The sequence below is a fragment of the Phalacrocorax carbo genome, chromosome 2 (assembly GCF_963921805.1).
Source record: "Phalacrocorax carbo chromosome 2, bPhaCar2.1, whole genome shotgun sequence".
NCBI lineage: Eukaryota > Metazoa > Chordata > Aves > Suliformes > Phalacrocoracidae > Phalacrocorax > Phalacrocorax carbo.
In genome coordinates, this window is record NC_087514.1 from 128,520,808 (window position 1) to 128,538,028 (window position 17,221).

At 37.2% G+C, this 17,221-nt stretch overlaps 1 protein-coding gene across 4 annotated transcripts in view; it reads left to right on the forward strand.

Annotated features, from left to right (window-relative positions):
* The window catches only part of TBC1D5 (TBC1 domain family member 5), a 323,581-nt gene that overhangs the window by 197,495 nt on the left and 108,865 nt on the right, over window positions 1-17,221 (forward strand). The gene's annotated exons all lie outside the window — the stretch shown is intronic.

A 17,221-nucleotide genomic window follows, 5' to 3' on the forward strand; every position in this document is an offset into this window, starting at 1 on the left:
GTGTCAGGGAACTTTCCCCTATTGCAGTAGTGGGGTTTTGGATACTGGTAATATAGGTGTGGTAGGGCATGTTAAAAGTTAAGGCATGGAGATAATAAAGTGTCTGTATGCAGAGTCAGCCCACGTAGTCCTTTCTCCATTAAGCTGGCCCCGATCCATTCAGCTGGTTGTGTACTGTGCGCCGCTGTTCCCAGGGGGCTTGTTGGACCAGGTGTGACTCTGGATGTGGCCTTGTCCACGTGTTTGCACAGCGTTGCACCCCAACCAGTTGTGGCTGCTGTAGTCCATCTGGGTCGATACAGAGTATGCCACTTGGATGAACCATGAGTAACTGTGAATTGCCTGTGGTTTTGAGGAAGAATTTTGCCTTCATCGTCTGGAATTCTAGACATTTGATTCATTTTGGTCATTCCTTAAAGAGTTGACATGCTGTATTTGCAGTTGCAGTGACAGAAAAATTACACTTCTAATTTTTTTTGTACTTTTTGCAATGATTTAAAATAAGGTTGGCTTTGCCTTAAATAATAATAAAAAAAAGGTTTCGTTTATAGGTGTGAATTTCCAAATGTAATTGTGAATTACATTTAACAACTCAATAGAAAATGTAGAAAGGGAGGGAAAAGGTGACTGTGTAAATGTCAGGCCATAACTGTGATACTTAACATTAAAGCCTAATTTGATGTTATAGTAAAATGGAAAAATGCTGAGACACAGTATAGCCTCAAGAGAAGAGTTGAACTAAGACTGAGTAGTAGTCCTAGACTTACAAATAACATATATTAGGAAGATAAATGTAATTCTACAAAACTTATTTAAATAATTTTGATAGGAACGGGTTACAGGGAGAGGAAGAATAAGCCAAGTAAACTAAAGGTATTAAAAGTACGAAGAGGTTTGAAGGAATGATGGTTGTCCTCTTACAGTATTTTTTGCATAGTGTAGAGTTGTGTGTTTTCTTAATATGTTCATTAGTCTGGCAGAGAAAACAAGCATCCTTTATAAACTTCAGGGGTAGTAATTAATAAATAGGCAGTGAAAATATCAAGGAAAACAAAAAGACAGCATTTCTTTTCTATGAAGGCTTATGAAAACACACAGAAAATAGATAGACCTCAGAAATTTGCAAACAGATATTTTTGGGCAAAAATAATTTGTACTGAGGTATTCCCTTCAGTATAAGATTTTGCCTTTCAGTAAGAGAAATAATTGAAAGAAAAAAATAGATTTTAGCTCAAAACATAATGTTATAATAACAGAAGAATGGTGCAGTGTGGTGTGGCATAAATAGAACTGAATCTGAATAAAGAAATTTACAGTTAAGGGAATGAATTATGAGAGAGAGCTTCAGGCTGACTATCAGGAAAACCTTGCTAACAGAGAGCTGTTAGACTGTAAAATAATATCTCAAAATTAACAAAGGAAAAACTAGCAGAATATTTTAAAGACAGGCTTTGAAAAGCTATCAGAAATGGATAGTACCATAGAGAATGAGTCTGCATTGGCAGAAGAGGAAAGTAGGTTGCTTATGAGGTCATATCCTTCGCTGTTTTCTGATTTAATGTAGAGGATGGGAGAAAAAGAAAGGGAAAGGAACATGACTGTGTTGTATTATTCTCACCTTTAATGATGTCTGAACTCTTCAGAATAGTAATTTCCAGTAGTGAGCCAGCTCACTGTCTCAGATGCTGGATCTTTTCCTGTATTTAACATTTCTTGAACTAGAAACAGCATTACTTAAACATAATAGGTTATTAATAATTGCTAAACATAACCTAAGTGCAGAATTCATGTGAGATTTTTGTTGAAGTTTATTGTTTTGCTGAATTTTGTTCGATTTGCCAACATTAAATATTCATCTGTCAGTCTTGATGTCACTCAAAAAATATACAAATGGTAGAAGGAAGACTGGGAACTTCTCTCAAAAGATATTATGGCATTCCTGGTGAAAATATCACACAAAAGGCTTGTATTTAGTGGCAGTCTCCCCGAGCCTAAACAAGTTATACAGTTTATTTATATAAAAATATTGTATTTTATACTTTGCATCCTTTTATAACCTTCTGGGGCAAGGTAGAAACAGCTCTTACTTACTCATTGAATTTTCATGTAGCGGATTTCAACCTTTGATGTTTACAAATAGTCCGTTTATTTTTCAAACATGAGGGAGACTTCTGGGAGGTCAGGTACCCTAGTCTGCTGTAGATTTCCATGTTCAGAAACTGTCCTTTAAAATAAAATGTGGTTACACGCTTCTAGAAACTATGCTTATGTGCTTACAAGACCAACTTTAGCAGGCGTTTCAGTACGTGTGGTATGACTCATTAATTCTGGTTGCTGTCTAGTAGTGCATACGTATGATGGTTTTGTGGGAAAGTATATTTTTATAGTATTTATCATATCAATGTGCAAAATCTTTTATTTTCTTCATCAGTTAGTCCTCTGCAAACTGTGGTATCATTAGCCTCAGCCTGGTATGCCAGGCTGCATGCTGGGAGGTGCTGCCAGTTTAGAAGGAATCTTTTCTGAGTAGTTTACATTTTGTGAAGTTTTAGCTCAGGGAAGTGCATTTCTTTATCTTCTGGAGGGCATCAGTGAACAGACTTCACATTACCTGACTATCTCATTTCATTGTTGATCAGAAAGAGAACCCTGTTAGGTATAGCAAGGTATGCCAAGGTCTTGGCTATGCCATACTTCTGTGTTTGGTCATTCAAGTTGGTGTCATATACAGCAGCAGCCTTAGCACAAGAATTTCTGTAGGAAAATTTTGTGAGACTGCACATTCGTTCACTTGCAGTCAGCTGCTGCATATCCCTGAGGTAATTATTCAGCTGCTATTAATATCAGCCGAAATGGAACCAGCAATACAGAGATAAAGGCTTTGTGCCTTATCATTCTTCAATCTTCTTTGCCATGTCTCTAGCTTGTGTTTAGACCCTAAGATAATGTTTTGCAGAATACCATTGTTTCACATTCCTGGTAGCACTGCGAATTGCCTATAGTCTAACCAAACTATAATAATTATCTAATTGTATCTAATTTTGTACTTTGTAAAGTAAACCACAAGAATGGTGTGAAAATGAAATGGAATTGATTACATTAACAGTTCAGTGGCATGCTTCTTGATAATAAACTTTTCTCTAAATAAAAACAAAAATACTAAGATTGAACAAAAAGATTGGATACTCTGAAGGGTTGACAGATTGAATATTCAGTTTAATTATAAAATTAGATGAGTTAATAATGATTAATGTCCTAGATTAAATGGTATTCTAGTGTTAATTTCTTTGACCCTTATATCTAATTCATGTTAAAGTACAAAATAATTATTGCAAAAACATTCTGCGGTTTCTACAGGGGCCAGTGTTTGCAGTGGTAAATTAAGCAGGTCGTGTTCTCAGCTTGAGAAAGGACAGGGTTTGAGGAAAGTCTTAATATATCTGTATTTTAGGACATTTTCTTCCATTTGTAGTAATTTGTAGAGGACTTCTTTTACATTTCATTGAAAAGATTAATCAATTGGAAAAGTCCCACATAATACCGTTATTACTACTTTATTTTATGTATTGAGGGTTTCAAAGTGAATTATATTGTATCAAATGAAATTCTCGTAGAACTGCATTCAATAAGTACAGCGGTCATATAAAAATACATATGATACGGTTGTATAGAAATAATGCACACAAAGATAATGACAAGGCATAAGTGTAAAAAGCTTTATTTAAGAACAAAAATTAACTGTTGGCATAAACTCACTGGCTTCTGCATCATAACACTGATGGCAGTATTATATTGGTTAAGCAAACTCTTTCTAACCACATATCCAACAGACAATAAAGCACATGCAGAAGTGAGTTTAAATATTTCATGATAGCTTAATCTCAGTACAAAAAAGGCCGCCTTAGAACATTCAGTGCCGATGATTTTGCCTCCCGCTGCCACCCTGCTTTATGATGATCAATCAGATAGACATACTGCATACTGCAGTTCTAGATGCAGTTTCAGCCCTTTAGGCTGATACCACAATTATACTTCAGGAAGAACTCTATCTTATGAAGCAAAGAAAAAAAAAAAAGAAGAGAATATGCAAACTAAAGTTACAGGGTAACTAGGCACGAGTGTAGATTCGAAGATTGCATTAGAAAGGTTATGCTGCAGCAAAGTCAACAGCAGATGTGCTGCTCCACTATTGCTATCTTTAGTTGCTTTGCTATGAGCATTGCTGTGGGGCATCCACCTGTTTTAGTTTCTCTCCCATGCCATTATGGTACCAGGCAGTATTCTTTTCCGTAACCATATTGGTCTCTGAAGGGAGAATGTAAAGGATTTTACCTGCGCAGTAAAGGAACATAAATCATATTCATTGTATCCAGAAAAAAAAGATATCCCACTAGTCATCAGACTAGGAAATCTTCATGATCTCCAGAAAAAGTAGATCAAAGACCAGTCTTGCTAAGGAGAACTTTACAGATCATCCAGCATGCCTGGATTAATTTTGGATTCTCACACTTTACCAGAAAAATAAGAAAGGTAATATATGGCATGGTTCAAACCAATTACAGTTCCTTTGAAGTTTTTAATCCAGTGTCATCGATTAGTTGGACAGGAGTTACAATGAAAGGAACTTTGCGCTATGGTGCATGTAGTCGGGGAACCACCAAAATCTGGCCTTGCTATTAAAATAAATGAGTATCTAACAATGGCTAAGACTAAGCAAATACAAAGTCTTTCTGAACAAAGTAATAATTCTCATTTGAACATCCAGGGCCAAACTAATCCTTAGTAACTTAGTAACTGGTATTGCTGTTGATTTCCAGTAATTATTTTCTGTTTGACTTAAACAAAGCATTATATCTAAAGCAGATTTTAATGGAATATAAATCCTAGCTTGTCTGTCAGTAGAGGGCTTGTTAAGGATTTAATGCCAGATGAACAGGCCTTTCTAAGAAAGGTTACCATCCACTGTTGGTCCCAGAAATTAAGAAGAGATACAGTCTACTGGATTTGTAGATAAAGCATTTGGGGGCTGACTCAGACACCTGAAGACTTTACTACGAATTCTGTCTTACATAGTGAAAAAAGTACTCTAAGAAGAAACCTGTAAGTTCAAAGTTAGGTGACAAGAAAACTCATCTGACGCTAATTTAGAAAGCTACAGTATATATTGATTGAGAGGGGTTGCATCACCGACTGTTGACATACCAGTTGTCTTAGAGTGGTTTACTAACTCAAAGGATTTGCTCTGTGCAAATGAATGTGGGCAATTCTTGAAACATCAGGGGAGGTATCTTACTTTCAGGCACCAAGCAAATCCTACTTAACTCTAGAAGCTGCTTTTCTTCTGTTTTGGATTGAGGCTACTCACCCTTTCATGTTCTTAAATGACAGATATAAGTTGCTCGTTGCTGAGTTTCTCCAAAAAGCTTTCTGGTTCATTGATTGAAAAATGTATATTTTATTTTGTGCCGCTTCTTGTTGTGTATTAGGTTGAAAATTATAATATGATGAACTTTGGATTTTGTCCCTTTTCCCGACTATCACAAACAGTATTTTAGTCTTACCTTAGACTTGAGATTTTAACATATACCTCATGTAAAAGCCCACTCTATAAACAGAATGAAGGATTCGTTGAGGTGTCAAAAGTGTTTGAGTTTTACTCTCCTGCTGCATAATTATGTGCTGAGATGATAATGAGTAGTACTGGATGGCTGTGAGGATGGAATGCAGATTTGTCATTATGTTGCTCCTTGATGCAGGTGATGTGCTTCCCATATGAAGTACAGGGAATTATCTTTATCTGGGAAGAACAAGCAAGAAAGCTTCCGTTTTGACTTTTGTCACATACCTTTAAAAAAAAAAAAATCTGGTGGCATTAAACATAAGTAGGCTTCGAGACCAGTGGATTTGAATAGAATAAATATCTTCTGAAACCTGTGATGAATTCAGTAGGAATATATACAGGTGTTTGGAAGGCTGTCTTTGTCCGTTTTTTTTTTTCTTTTACTTTTGTAATCAATAGCTACTGACTATAAAAGCTGAACAATGAATGGAGAAGTTCTACTCTACTAAGGAATTTAAAGTGCCACATATCAAGTATTTACTTCTCCTTTGCTTTCATAATACTTAAATCACTTTTCAGGTTAACCAGTACTGTTTAGTTTAGTGCACCATTTTGTTTCTTTCAATGACACAGAACTGAGTCTAGAAAACTCATGTTGGAAATTGGTACAGAAGAGGCAATAGGTAGGTCAAGTAACTGTTGCAGAAGGCAATTATCTCAGCCTACGCTTAAAAAATGAAACTGTGCTAACATGCCCATGTTAACACGATGTTAGCAAGCAAAATACAGCACTTTGGACTTACGCACTTGCTAGCAACCAAATTTCCCATAGTATCCAAGCCTGTGGTTAATTCATGTTTTGGTTAACCAGTGCTTTATCCTCACTGCTTATTCTTACCTGGTCTATCTGAATCAAGTGCATGGGCATGTCAAACGTGTTACTAGCATGCCCTTTGTTTTCCTGTGGAATCATACCTTTAGAAATTATAATAAAGTAATGAAGAAAACCATGTGCACCATGCAGCAGGGAAAGATCATCCTGTCATCAGTCCTTGAGATGAAAGCCAATACCCAAATATAGCTGAGGACTACTACAGACAGAAGATTGCCCTGAGCATCTTTTGGTTCTTTTGCATCATCTTGATGCACATAAAAAAAAGAGCTGCTCAAAGAGGAGCCTCTTCTAGAATATGAAGAGGACCCTCAACAAGAGCAATGGCAAGCAATAGCAAACACAGTTTCGTGCCTAAATTTTAAAATTTAAAAGTTATATTGTTGTCTTTAAACACCACTAGAATCAAGTGGGTAGTGTAGATAAGAGAATTTTGTTTGAAATCTTTCAGCAAATAAGCATGCACAATGTAGGCCTGTTGGAAGCACAGGAGTTAGATTTCATAAAAGATCAAAGTTTTTAGTATTTTGTTGTTATTCCATGTCAGAACAAACTAGTCCATTTTGGATTTTCATGAGTGGGGAGAAGAATGATGGGGAATTGTGTTCAAGAAAAAAGCAATAGTTAGTGAACTGCCTTAAGGTGTGGGATGTCAGCTTCAGGGATGGTACAGTCTTCAGTCCGAGTCTGCCTCGGCCTAGGAGGACATGTTAATCATCTAGTTCTTTGGGGTCATTTTCATTTGAGTCCTTTGTTTTAGCAGAAAATTATATCCTGAAACCACAAGTCATCCCTAATGAAAGTGTTGAAAATTAGTGAGAGAGTAATTCTGTAGGAATGTGGCCAGTCTGCATTTTCTCTACAGGCACCTGGTTGCCCAGTAGAATGCAGTTAATCTGGAAAATGAAAGGCAGTATAGTGTCAGCATTGGGAACAATGCTTCCTTTTTGCTTTTTGTCCCCACAAAAGTAATAGTTCACCAGGTAGTCAAGTCAGTCTCCCTCTTGTTTCCACTTCAGATACCTAGCATAGTTCTTGGATGGCCATTTCTACCTCTATGGACATTGCTCTTCCCACTTCAGCCTAACCAAATGTTACAGACTGAGGTGAGGGGTTGGGAGGGGCGGGGGAATTCTGCACACAACCTATATAATTCAGTTTATATGTTCCGAGTCTTTTCCGATGATTGTTTTATTGGGAGTTCTTGAGTTGGATCAATACATGACAGCATTGGAAGTGTGTGCAACAGGAAAAGGACCTGCCCTGAAAATAATACAACTGACTGTCCTAACTTTTAAAATACATTAGCTGGATAGTAGTGCTCCATGACCTTGTGAACCTCTTTCCAACGTCTTGCTAGAGTTGTAGAAGCTTCAGCAATAAAAAAAAAGTCTTGTTCCAAAAAGGTGCATGCCTTGAGTATCTTTTCTGTTTCTGATGTGGTTTTGAGCAAAAATTTTTTAAGAGTATCCTATGAAATATTAAAGCAAGCCAGTCATATCCGAAGAACAAAATCCATTAACACAGGTCACAAGAATAGGTTGCTGAAGAGTAGTGCTGTTAATTAGGGTGCACAATTTTGTGTAACTTTTGCATATTGTATGAATTCACAATATTTTAGTCTAGGTAAAGAATAAGAAGTGATGCTTGAGAAAGATTTCTAAAAACAGAATTAGTTTACCAAACTGATATTGTAAAAATAATGAGAATATTTCATCACCTCTGGTACTGAATGTAGTGGCACGAGACCCTAAAGGTTTAACTTACATAGCTTAGCATGAAGGCCCCATACATTTTGGCAGGAGGAAAAAATCTGTGCACAACACTGCAAAACAGAATTGCCTACTGAAAAAGAGCAAAAGCAGACAAGAGTAGGACCCAGTGTCAAATACATGTTTTGAAATCAATGAGTGAGTCACACTTGCGTTTTTACAGAAAGCCAAGGGTGGTGCTCTTCTATTTTCTCCCTCTGAAAACCCTCTTAACGTACCATTTGCAGCTTGATACCAACTGCCATTGATTACTTCCTTGAATTTCCAGATAGCACTCTTTACAAGGAAAGAAGGCTGTGGATGCACCTAGACCTTGTTACTCAGTGTTGAATGTATTGACAGTAGGACAATAATTCTTCCCAAATTTCAGAGAAGAGAAACAGCATGATGCAATATACAACAGCTTGGGAAGTCCATGAGAGAGCATCTCTATTCAGAGACCTTTACATTGTCATCTGTAATTTTTAATGATCTGTTTTTCTTTACTTCTTATCACCTTATTTGAAATTAGGACTGTGTTAGCATACTTTCTCTGTTTGCCTTTATATAATTTTTTTTTTCCTTGAAGTCTGAAAAGTTGTCCAACACAGTGATCTTTGAATGCCACACAAGCAATGTATTTTATTTTGCTCTTGGTATTGAGAAAGGGGAGAGAGAAAAGAAATGTCACATTTTCTGTCCTTTACGTTTGTAATATGATATAATGTAATAAAATATAATATAATTAAACTCCCCCTGCTTCTGATTGCTGTTACTCCTACCAATAATGTTACCAGGTTTTTATTAGTAGAGGCAGAGAAGTTTGTAAGAAATATTTTGATACATTGGATAAATCTATACACATAGCCAAATATGCAATGTAGCAGCAGCAGAACTGTGTAATGTGTTCTATGTTATTAAATATCATTACAGTGCTTAAATCAAAATTCCAGGCAACATCTATACGCAGTCCTTAGTTGTTGACAACTTACATCAATAAATGTTGTGTGAGCTGTTGGAGTTTAAGCTTGGGCCTTGTTTTTTCCATTTCTTCTAACAAGTACACGTGGGAATGACATACAGAATTGGCAATATCAGGTTTGTGGTTTTTTTAATAATGCATATACAGTTAACTAGAAGTATATGAGACATCTTGAATCAAAGAATTCTCTTCATTGTCTTACTTATCTATGAGAGAAATCACAAAAGAGTAATCAGGCAATAGAAGAAAATAAATAATTCCCACAGAAAGTTTGCAACATGCCAATGTGCTTAATAACTGGAAAGATATTTATATTTGTATAAACTGAACAGTAGAAAAGAGAACGGCATCTTTGACCTTAGCAATTCTTATCTTAGTATTAATGTTTTGGCGTGTTACATATATTGAAAAATGGTTTAAAAGAATCAAAATAGATTTAATTCTCTTTTTTCTTATTTCAATAACTGTAATCAGAAAAACCTTTTTAACGGTGTAATCCCATATCAAACCAAAGTACTTAGTTATACATCCTGCTTTACTGTACCTCTGAGCTCAGGGACTCTCCCACTGAAATGCATCCCCTGATTTATCTTCTGCCTAAACTATTTCTTACATTATGACTCTGTGCTGCAGCCTTTGATATTCCCTGTGACATCATGAGACAGCTGTGTTACATTGTGTTTAAGCAGTACTAAACCTTTAAACTTTAAACGAATATTTTTCTTCTTGGAGGTATAAATAGAATATGTAATAAGCATCTGTGGGATATGCAATTAATGTCACTTGAGAGGAAAGACCTTCATGATGCACTTGGGTTTTGGCACTCTTAAATTATGAGCTCTTTACTACACTCATGGGATAAATTCCATATCCCCCAGATGCTTATTATGTATCTTCCATCTCCCTTAATTCCTATTAGCTGGATTAGTAGTTGTTGTGATGTTGAGGTTTATGGTAATTTAACTGGGGTGGTTCTCAGTGATCAATAAATAAACTTCAAAAGTTTAGTAATTTTTATTTTCTAGCAATTCCAGTGCGTGTAGCTGTAACAATTTACATTAAATGCTAGTTAGATATACCAAAAACTTTGGTCAAGTGTGCACACTGGTGTATCCATTACCTAAATTTCAAAAAACGAGCAATTATATAAATGCAAAAGATTTCAATAGCAAAGAATGAGCTGAATTACAGGGTTTTGGGGTGACTAAGACAGGGGTATTTCCTTTAGCATCCACAAATGTTAAAAAAACCTAATTCGCATAGAGAATAAATAGTTTGTTGTTAAATGACGGTATTATTAATGTTCTAGTCACAGTCATTATCTGGAAAGTTTGTCAAACTGGTACAGAATGGCTTAGATTAGTTATCAACTCAGAAGCAAATAAGATTTTTAAAAGACTCAATAAAGTCCAGTGATTAATTGTTATATATTCTGATTCATGCCTATCCCATTTTATCTAATTTAATAAAAGTCTAAAATGATGATTAATCCTTTCATACCAGCAGTTGCTGGTACATCCATTACATGTCCAATCTGAATTCCTCTGCCAAGGAGTTAACTACTATTTTGAACTTGGTGTGAAAAATATCATTATAAATTTCATTAACCTGATCGTCAAATTTTAAAAAGTCAACTCGTAAAATCCATTACTACATATCATGCATCGAAGATTAAAAACTGGTCCTCAGTGGGCAGGAATAGCCAGGATTTAATTCCCACAGCATATGTTTAAAGTGCTCATATGACATTATTGTATCTGTAATTATCAGAATTTTATGTTTATTAACCCAAGTGAATTAAGAATCTTGTTTTGCGTAAAATTTAGCATGCATGTTAAATTGACCATTAATTCAGAGCATATATCAATGTATATGTATTTACTACAAATGCAAAGATATTTGTTTAGCATATTGTAATAATTTTAGCATTTAGAGAATTGCTCTCCTTTAATTTTTCCTTCTCGGATAAAGTAATTTACTTCTTCAGTGCTTCCAGTCGGCTATCTTTGTGTGAATCCCCATGGGTGGCATTGGTTTAAATCTTATTTCAAGTAGTCCTTCTGGGGGAAACTTGGAGTATTTCATGTTTGCACTGTATCTCAGCTATAACTAAGTCTTCATCTTCAGTCAGATGTTTTTCCAGCTGTAACACTGTTTATTCTTCCCTGCCGCTTGGCTCACCCGTAGTTAGATCCAAGAGGGACGCGCCTCTACATGGTGCATTAAATGTGCCTCAGCGTAGAAAAAGCACAACACCTCACAGCGGTGCAGGATTCAGGATGGGTTTGTTGCTTATTCTTTTTAGGGTTCCTCAAGATGGAAATTCAGTAAATGCATGAAAAATACGCTGCCGGAGGGTCCAGGGAAGCCCTCCTTTTCCCCGGGCCTTTGGGGGATTTGAACCCGGGTCCCTGCTCCTCTGCAGCCGCCGCCTGAAGCGCGGCCCGGGGCCGGGCTCGCCCCGCCCCCGGCCCCGCCCCCTCCGCCAGGCCCCGCCCCCGCGTGGCGCGCTAGCGGTTTCCTAGGAAACGGCGGCGCCGGCGCGGGCCGAGCCCCCGCCTTAGCGGGACCCGGCCCAGAGGGCAGCGCCCGCAGCCCGCCGGGCCTGTGAGCGGCTCTGAGGGGGTGGCAGCGAAATAGCGTGTGTAACGGGCCGTAGGAGGAAACGGGAAAGAGGTGGTTGGGGCAGAGAGCCCTTATTGCTCTGCAGTCATTTAAAAATGGATTATTTTTCACTCGTGGCTGTGAAATGCAGTCCCTTGGTTGACTCCAAAGAGAGGGGTAAAGCTCACCTGGTTTCCTCATCACCATATCTCTGCTATATGTGCATAGAATAACTACTTAGGGAAAGCTTTCGGAGTTTCACAGCGTGGTGAGTATATACTTGCCAGTAAAAATGCCTGCGAGTATCTGCTGGCCCACGCCTGACTCCAGCTTAAGTATTTTACAGGAGGGGGAAAATGGTAAATGTAGGGTTTTTAACCAAGCCACAATCACCATTATTTTATTTTATTATTTTAAACCCCTTGTTCTTGCTCTTGGAACAAATATGAAAATTCACCTCCCTCCCGAAAGAGCTTTTTGACTGCAGGATGCACTTGGGCTCCAGACGTTAAATGGAGATGTAACAGGTGCCGGATGGCGACGCTCCTGCGAGCAGCCGACTGTGGCTCCTGCCTTCTGCGCTTGGCACAGCTGTAAGCTGCGGTGTTTCGGACTAGCACGACTATTTATTGCGTACTGTAGGGGTCTGGGCAGCTTCACTGCTCAGCGTAGCTTCACCTTACACGTTCTTCCTTGACCTGCCCTAATGGCTTTGCCCATTTCCCTCACACCTGCTCGGATGATCTGAAGAAAGAAAATGGTGAAGTTAGGAAGAGCGGAAAGGCCCCTGTTTATCCACAACATCCATCCCTACCTGGTGAAACATGCTTTTCTCCTTCCTTTTACAACTAGCATCACTTCAACTGCTAGTCACGGCAGTGCAGAGGTGTTTCAGAACAGCCAGGTGATTTGTGGGAGACGTATGTCACGTATTCAGATTTTTTGGTGTTGGGTTTGGAGATGCAGGTTTGTACCGTAAGACAGTTTAGATTCTCCTGGTATGAAGAAAAGAGTAGAGTGTCTAGGTGATTTTTCTCTTGGATGGACCAAAAATGATTTCTACGACTCACCTTTAAATCACAAATGTTTGTCCATTGTAAAAACCTTGCCTTTAACAGCCTCATTGATTAAATGATCTTTGATCTATTTTTTGATGCGTTTTTGATCTAAATTATCTTTTGATGAATAAAATGCCGGGCTTAGAGAAGCTTTTTCTTCTAACAAATGGTTTAAATGATCTGTCTGCAGTACTTCGCATAAACTTCACCAACTTGAGTAAAAAATTTCTCCATAGAGGTTGCGGGTGAATATACATGATGTAGAAGCATCTCCCATGAATTCAACTCTCTGTACTTTGTGGGCTGGAATAATACCCAGCAGTATTTCACAGAGTCCTATAAAATTCTGTAACTTGTTTGAGGTTTTGAACATTATAGAGAATTTTCTAAACTTTGTGGAGGAGGTACTATTAATTATCTAGCTTAGAAGAAGAAGAGCAATGCTGCATTTCCTTAAGAGAGATGTAAGAGGTTAAAGTTAAGGTTACTGATAAAGACCTTTTTTCTATTTTACTTTGGGTTTACATTTCAGCAGTTCCTATTCCACTGAAAGATCTCAGATATCATTGATTGGCTTTTGGTATGTGTCCATTCCTGAAAAAATGGCAGTATTTTTTCTTGAGATGCTTTCAGTAAATGCCATTCAGGCAGAGGTAGCTTTGGCTTGGCTGCTGAATCACCTCACAAGAGAAGCCATCTGTAATAAAACGTTTCACCAATATAACTGAATCTTCCTAATGCCGAGTCATTGATTTTCTCTTAAATCTCAAAAACTGGTAACAGTTACATGATTTTCATAATTACCACTGGACGTCTGGGAGCAAACCAAACTATCATCAGAAAACAAGGCAAAGTGGTAAATGTGTAGGTAATAAGGGGGGAAGAAGTTTGAGACACTGTTAAAGGACATACTGCATGAAGATTTGGGACAGGGAGAGGAGGAGAATGAGAGAGAGAGGAGATGGAGAGACCAGACTTAAGACCTCACTGCGTGAATTGCTGAACCTGGAGAATATGAGGTGTGTTTGCAGTGTCATTCAGTCGTTAAATAATGCACAAGGATTTATCTCACATAGCCGGTTGCAGCACTCGCCTGGTAGTCAAAGGATGAAATAAATACCCAGTGTGTTAACCTAAACATATGTAAAATAGGTAAATACAGTGTAGCCTTAAACATAGAGTTTTTCATTCTTTGTGTATGTGTAGGTGTGGGTAAAGTCTTACACAGAAACTACTGAAAACCAAATTATTTGTTCAGCTAACTCCCGAGTAACAGACTGGCAAAAAAAAAAACAAAACCTGGTTTAACTGATTTCAGTATGTCTAAGGGGGAAAAGAAGGTTCTTTTTTTCCTGTTTCCTCTAGTTATAAAAATTACAGTGATTACACATCATAAAGCCTATCTGTAATAAAACGCATCAGCTGGCCAAGGTTTTCATCGCTCACTCAATAATCCATTAATACAGCAACGCTGCCCAGGCATCTTTATAATACCAACTCGGAGGTAATTTTAATCAGCTAGACCAGCTGGTATTTAACAGCAGCTGCTGGAGACGCCACAAATATACTCAATAGCTGACATCTTTATTTGCAGTTTTTCAAGGGGAGAAGAGATCCTCCTGTGGTTACTTATATTAAGCTTTTTTTTTTATATATATGTAAGTATTGGTACCGGAGGGTAATACCTGAATGGAGAAGGGAATAGAGTTAATACAAAAAAAAAAAAACAAACCAAAAAAAAAAACCAAAAAAACACATTCTTCGTGTCAGAGGGCTTTTTCATGAAGTCCTCTTCATAAATGAACAAAAAAATAAAGCGTAGGTGCTGGCTTTGTTGGAGTTTAGAACCTTTTCCTGGTACATTTACACTAATCTCAGACATGGCTTGCAGCATAAAATGTACTCTGCAGTGCTGCATCACCCTGTCTTACTGAAGCTTTACTGTCTCTGCACGATATAAATATGTGATAAATAGTGCTCTTGGTAGAAAAAAGTGGTGCTTGCTCACATGTGTTCAATTTTAACTGACATGTACTTCTTTTGTCCTCAGTTTTGGCGTTGAGCGTCGGCATGCAGGAGTGTGTATGTATATATCTATGCTTAAAGACGCGGGTGTTTGTGTATAAATAATACACAGTATGTTTATTTGTACTTCTCCTATAAGGCTAGAGATGAATTCAGCAACTGAATAAAGCGCAGCTCTCTGCAGCAGTAAATGTGGAATACTATTTTGCATTGGACTGGGGGGGAACAAGCAGAGGCAACACGAAGTTAACAGTCACAAACACATTATAAATAAAAATTTAATTACACTTGGGGGAGCTTGGCTTACAAAGCTCACAAATCCATAATGGAGCTTGCTGGTAATAAAGGCCTGATCTGTTTGTTAAACTCCAATATTCCTGTCCTTCTGTATCTCTTCTTTTATATAAAACTTCGGCTTCCGTGTTGATTACTGTTTGCAAAAAAGACTGACTTCACTGGTAAACAGTTTCTTCTGTCAGATATCGAATGTCGTATTTCTTTATTAAGAAAATAGTTATGGTTCATAGGTAGGGCAGGGGGGGTGCCATGAGGAAGTGTAACTATATCTATTTTCATTGACTATGTCATTGTGGATGAGATCTGTGTTTGATATGAACTTGACTTGCTGGAGATAGGTTTTTGTTAACGTATGAGCAAATTCTAAGGTAGCAGCTTCTTTGTAATGAAGATTTCAAAAACTGCTAGTAGTAGTTTAAATGGTTATTAACGTGGAAGAAGATAGAGTATTATCAAACTTGTTAGAGGTGTCCGTGTTCCTAGGACAGTAACAGGGAAAAGTAGTGCACAGTTTTAATTTTTTATCTTTCTTTTAAATTCAAAATCTCATAGTTGAAAGAAGTTGATAAAGGAACAAACCTGAGTACATGGATATAAATCCTTAAACAAATTTGGGGCTATAGTAGTCATTTGCAGCTACTCATTTGTTAGTCCCAGTGAGTTACCTCTCTGTAGTCAAATACGGATCTTTCTGAGACTGTGATTGACTACTTCAAATTAAAATCCAGTGACAGAATGGATTACTGAGGTTGCAATTTGACTAAAAAATACTTAGCAAGCATGTTTTCTCTTATTTGTAGTGAACAGTCTGTTGAAGTTTGTTTAGTGTGTTTGACAACAGACAGTTTGATATATTGCTGGGCACAGCAGTAGGTTGGACTTTAGTGGTATTAGCTTTCACCGTTTTGATTAATGGTAACTGTTTCGGTGAAAAGGCTTGTTTTACATACAACTCATAGTTCTGGAAAACAGAAGTCAACTTGCAAGATCTGTAATTACTGTTCTGAGTTAGCATATAAAAAAAGCTTGGAGAACATGCAGGCAAATCACAGTAGGGGTTTTTTTCTATGTCTGTTTTATTTTGTATGGGATTGCGTTTTGTAGCTTTTACACACTGCTTCTTGTCTGAGGAAATAAATCTTAGGTTTTATCTCTTCCTGAATACTGCAATGTGGTTTAAGATGTATTTCTGAATTTCACGTTGTAGTTTCAATCTTGGTATGGTGACGTTTTTTCTATGTTTTCAATCATCGATAACAACAACAACAAAAGGCCAACCTAGAGAGTCCCCTCTCTCCTCACATCCCCACACAGTCCTGCAGGGAAGGAGAAGATATCTGTTCATCTTTAGAGTCTGTTTTCTCTGATTAGAAAAACACTGCCTTCTCCCACTCTCAGAATGTGTTTTCTAGTTTTCCTGAGATTATACCTTTTTTTTTTCTTAAATAAATATTTTATTTTCAGTGTATTGTCAGGAAAAGGGAAACAGCTGATTATTTTTGTATTTAGGTAAATAAAAGATTGCAATGGTGTGTTTAGATGTAAGCCAATACCAGCATAGTAAAGGATGTCAAGTATTATTACTAATACCATCTTTCATTTATATAGTGCTTTCATCCTAAAAGATTCTGGTTTCTAGAAAATGTAGATTTAAGCCAAAAACACAATTAAAAATATATCTCCTTGTCCCTGCATGTTAGCTTCGAAGTATTGTTTGTCAGTTTAACAGACAGTACCAAAATATCTTTCTTCTGCTTTGCAGATGAAAAAATGTACCATGAAATGAATATGCTGAAAGTACTGTTAAACCATCTCTAGAAGAAGAGAAAATTGGTTTTATAGGTTCCTCATTTTATGACATGCTTTCTTCTCAGATTTTAATATTTTGCAACACGTTCTGAAAGAAGAAATGAATAGATAGTGGTTTTCTATATCTGAAACATGTAGGGGCATCACAACCTACCTGAATTGTTCCCTAGACAGTATTAAAAAGAAAGCAGTAATATCTAAATTGTAGAGGGAGGCAACTAGATTTCTAAGTGTGGTGCCAAT